The following is a 5,237-nucleotide window of genomic DNA, read 5'->3' on the forward strand; positions in this document are numbered from 1 at the left end:
TCACTCCCTGACCAGTTCGTTGTTCCTGAAGAGCCAAACTTTGACTCAGACCCACAAATTTGAATTACAGATAGTGGACAATGGAGAACTCCCCCAGTCAGTCAGCATGTTCAACTTCCATAGAAACCTCAACATACATTTATTAGATTGCCAAACTAATTGGAAACTACATCACCAGAACACCACAAGTGGGCTCTGTTATTGTACTTAAAGATGCATCTTACAAACCTGTGTTCTCCAAGGCCAGCTGGTCCATAGTCTTAAGTTATTTCTTCGCCAACATCAATGTCTCGGAGCGCAAACAGACAGAGGTGTGGTCTGTCCTCTGTTGTCTTCTTCTTCATTTTACAGTTGGGGTGCATGTGGTCATCATTAACCAGTCTTCCCAGACTGCCATCTTCTTGAGCGGCATCAACACTTAAAATAGATTTAAAAAAAAAAAAAAACAATTATTCAATCAATGTCAGAAATTAATCTTTGAGACAATCTTGTGTACACAAAACATAAAAATAGGAAATCCACAATTTTTAAATCTTCTAAATCAAATCATACAAGAAATTTCTATTGGAATCAGACCCTATTAACAGCTTGTCTTTGAGACTTCATGGTCTATATTTTCATTTGTACAGATTCAACGCATGAATAAAAGTAATTACCGTATTTTCGCAGTCATAAGCAAACAAAGCGCCCTGTCAGTCGATGCGTCCATTAAATGGACAAAGTACCACTCACGTCCATCAGCCCTTGTCATCAACGAGCTGTTGGAAGTGCATGTTAGCACACCCTGCTGGGCAAAGAGTGAGTTGTCCATGCTTACAATCGACCGTGACAAATACACCATCTGACTATAATGTTTGGGTGATGGTGTTGGAAAAAGCTGGACAAAGGGCAGCTGTCCACAATGTTTTAGTCTGTCTTATCATTTATGTTATTGCAAGCAAGAAACGTCCCAGGTTTAGACAACAGACAAAAAGTCCAAAGCATAACAGCACATCTCTTTAAACAGCCATGCAAATCTCTCTAAACAGCTATGGGATTGTGGGTCTCTGCTCCCAGAATGCATTGCTTGAATTAGCTAAGGCTGAGTGGCTTTTGTATTATTTTCATTTTTTTTGGGTATATTGATGGCATGAGAGATACATGTTTGTGTTAATCTTATTTCTATGTTTCATTGTTTGCTTGTATGATGAGTTTTTTATTTTTTTTTGAAACCGTGACTCTAAGGAGTGTGGTGAGCAGCCAAGTCCCTCCCCTGACGTTGCTTTGTAGGCTATTGCCAATGCACCTAATATTGGCCTGAGCCATTGTCAGCTATTGTCAATAGAGACTTGGCGTCTGCTGCAACAATGGGGTGATTGCTCATGTTATTGGGGCATAGTAGGCTGCTATCGGCTGTGTCAGTGTGGGCAGCTCTGCCAAGTTCATGCTATGCTAACAGCAGCTGTGCTATCGTCTTGTCAGGCGGTGCGTCCAGTATATGTTACAAAGACAGAAATAGCGGCCTCAACAGGTGTTGCGCCCTTTGACACGGCGCGTCTTTTGGGTGCGAAAATACGGTATACATTTTTGCTTAGAGAATGATTTTTCCCCTAACACTTATGGGATGAGTATGTGTTTATTTTTTTAAATAAAAACAAAAATAAGATAACATCTCAATCTTTGCCTCACCTCCAAGTTTTTTCTTGCCGGCGGAAGTCAAACAAAAAGACAGTGCCTCTTCCATCCATCTTCCTGCGTTGAAATTTATCAGAATCTATCAATTTTCCTCTGTACTCCATAATAAAGAATAAAGTCGTCTTTCCTGAAAGGGGCCTTGGTAAATACTCCTCGACCTAGTTAACAGGGAAATCAAGATAGCTTCGTCATATTTTTAAGCACACAAATAAGGAGTCATCATATTCATTTGGGCCACTATACTAATGTAGGGTGGTTTGAAACATTGCTTCTTGTGAGGGATAGAGCAGAGCCCTTCTTTATGATTTTAAAGGAACAGACCAGCCAAAATTCATTTTCCAGCATTGCATTAGCCAGTATGTATTAGGACTGAAAGTACAAATGTCAATGGCACCTGGTTACGTAAAAAAAAAACTTTAAGATTATTTAGTTTCATAACAATGACATACACTGTATACACAGTCATATTGGATCGCGTCACGTGATCTCTGTGACGTATAACGTGCTTTACACTAGACTATCAATATCGGACTTGTTCACTGGTCTATTGTGGTATAAAAATGCCGGAGGGCGTCATCAAGTACAGCCTTAATTTAGGTAGAACTCCTACCATCAGGTTTCACGCTCACTGAAATAACTTGAAACTGACAAAAGAAAAGGTCAAGACACTCTTAATGTAAAATAACCACTTAAAAAACGATGTCAGCTTGGTTATCAGAAAACAATAATATATCTTAGCAAAAGCGTTAACATCATACCTTTAAATGAGTTTATATACTTCGCTTCTAACTCTGCAGTCTTGTCCAGACCCTTGACTGCATGTTCAATAGTATCCTGCTTTGGGGACTTCCTGCATCTCAGGGAAGGCATTGTTTATTCTATAAAGAAAAAAGACAGTTTTGTGTTGAGAATTATTAATACTATAGGCTAAATGGAGTTTTAACAATATCAGTGTAAGAAAAATAAATTATAAATTAAAAAAATATCAATCCCTCCATCCCAATTAATGATTTCAACCATAATAGTTTATATTGAAGTTTAAACAACAGACAGACAGATTTATGCAGTGTGACTACAAAAATCTTACCAAAATTGCATTCACAGTAACCTTTGCTTTAAGAATCATGTAATTAACCAGTGAACATCGTGTCTTACACAAAAATTAATGACAGAAATTATCATGGTACTTGCATTCTGTTGTTCTATAACAAAAGTGCAAGCTGTTAGCTCCGCAAAGCTAACGCAACAAGCTAGCGTCCCTCGTGCTCACATTCAATGCAAACCTGACCACCGGATGAAAATACGCGTCGGTTTAGTTCTTTAAATGAGTAAAAGCACCATGACGTTTTATAATTATTCAATGCTTAACTGGAGCTCGTCAATTATGTCGATGTAGGAGCACATGTTTGCTAGGCCAGTGTTGTAGGCCCACATCCATGGTGCTACTTTGTATAGTGTTTTCCACACAACTATCTCTAACCATGAACAAATGCACTCGAGGCATGTTTTGAATAAAAACAAACGAAAAACACTTACCTCTCCGTTTCAACAGCAGTTCGAACTTCGAAGTGGTGATATTCTCCAGCGTTAAGCACCTGCTCGAACTGCGAATAGGTCAAATTCAACAGCGTCTTTTTTCTGTCTTAATAAGGACGCGATGAGAGGAGGAGCGCTTGCCTTTTCGTCAGCACGCCCCGCGCGGGTGGTGCTGCTTTATCACTCTCTATCTGTGCCCGCCCGCCGGCATGTCGATAGAAAAATAATATTCCTTCAAACATTACTTTCATCTTCTTAACGTTTTGTAGTGAATTTAACAGGTTCACCACTTTTTTCAAATACACCAATGGAAAACAGGTCTTAATTGAGGAAACATACAAAGAGCGTCTCACAAACACCTTATGATGAGCAATGTAATTTGATCACGTTTTTTGTCACTGCCTGGACGTCGGTTCACTGGCCTGGTGGCAGTGGCTTGTAGACACTGTCACTGAGTGGGAACGGATCTCAAGGTGGGTCAAACTAACCCAAGCAGTGGATCGGTCCGTTTTTTAAATTTATTAATTTTTTTATTTTATGTATTTATTTATTATTTAATACAAGGGCTTCGGCTCACTACCAGTGGGCGGGACCAAAGAATTTGGGTTTCCTTTGAGCTAGGAGGCAGTCAAAGGCAGTCCAATCCCCGGCAACATAAAGCGCCTAGCTCTGGGGACATGGAATGTCATTTCTCTGGTAGGGAATGAACCCGAGCTGGTGTGTGACTAGACCAGTGGTTCTCAATTATTTCCTGTCATGCCCCCCCTACCAAGAAGAAAACAATTCGCACCCCCCCCACCACAATTTTTTTTTACATTTCGTACTAATGTACATGTTCTTTGCATATTAATGTTAGATTGTCAATAAAATATCTTACCTTAACAAAGCTAAATTGATAAAAAAATATATCATTTTGAGAACGACTATTGTGAGGATCTCGAAACTCAGTACTCTGTGGTGCTAATATTGATGAGATGATAAATATGTTGAAGCCACAGAACAAAAAGATTAGATATTGTTTGGAAATTAATGACGTACATAACAAAGGAATATCAGCCTTGATTGGAGTACATTACTGCATTTAAATTTTTAATAAAAATGAAACAATTATTGATGTTATGACCACTATGAAGAATTTAAAAAAACAATATATAGGGATAATTATAGTTTTCATTTTGTTATGTTTAGTCTGTTCATGTTGCATTATTTTTATGACAAAGATGATGGTTAATCGTAGGTTTGTTGCCCAAATGTACCGTTACAACCTGATTAATGTTGAGAATGACGAACTCAAACTGGACACTAAAACGTAAAAACACATGGACTTCTTGCCCCTGTCCACACACGTGCACACACACACACACCATACACGAAGATCCGGGAGGTAAGGACGGCTGTCCTCTCCTACAACGAGGCAAGGGCCTCCACCAAGTCACCCCAGGGACAAGTTTTATTCCCTGATGGTCATCAAATTATGAGGATCTCATTCTACGCCGGAAGGGAGGAGGGGAATTTTTCCCTAATGTGAGGTTTTCGCTCCTCCACTGATGATCACACTGTTGTATGATTTCATTATGATGATCTGTCTTAAAGCCGTAAGGACATGATTTTTAAATCCACAACAGGGGGGAAATGTAAGATGGGCTGAGGATAGGTAATCAGTTTGTGTATTCATAATCATGTTTTTATACACTCATTAATGTTTAACACACACAGAGACACTTACTTGTTATTTTAACACACACACACACAGACACCGTATCCTGAAGATGTGTTTAGTTAAACTGACCTTGGGTTATGATTTTCTGCCTGCTGGAGTCCCTGGTGATTAGTTATTGATGCTTTAGTTAAACTGACCTTTATACCGTGAGTTATTGATGTTTTCTGTCTCTTGGTGATTAGTTGTTGATGCTTTTCTGTCTTCTGGTGATTAGTTATTGATGAGTTAGTTTCAATAAAAAGGCAGAACGGAGGGTGAGAGTCAGAGGGTGTGCGGGATTGAACTGGCAAGACGGCTGTTTCGCCTC

At 39.2% G+C, this 5,237-nt stretch overlaps 1 long non-coding RNA gene across 1 annotated transcript; it reads right to left on the reverse strand.

Annotated features, from left to right (window-relative positions):
• Window positions 1-241: 241 nt before the first annotated feature.
• Window positions 242-3,283, reverse strand: LOC148315967 (uncharacterized). The gene is made up of 4 exons (XR_015840470.1): window positions 3,211-3,283; window positions 2,433-2,552; window positions 1,669-1,832; window positions 242-417 (listed from the first exon to the last, which is right to left on the reverse strand). It is a non-coding gene; the product is annotated as an uncharacterized LOC148315967 (long non-coding RNA).
• Between the last annotated feature and the right edge of the window lie 1,954 nt (window positions 3,284-5,237).

This window comes from Idiotropiscis lumnitzeri, unplaced genomic scaffold, assembly GCF_059441095.1.
Source record: "Idiotropiscis lumnitzeri isolate Australia: NSW breed Sydney's pygmy pipehorse unplaced genomic scaffold, RoL_Ilum_1.0 HiC_scaffold_27, whole genome shotgun sequence".
NCBI lineage: Eukaryota > Metazoa > Chordata > Actinopteri > Syngnathiformes > Syngnathidae > Idiotropiscis > Idiotropiscis lumnitzeri.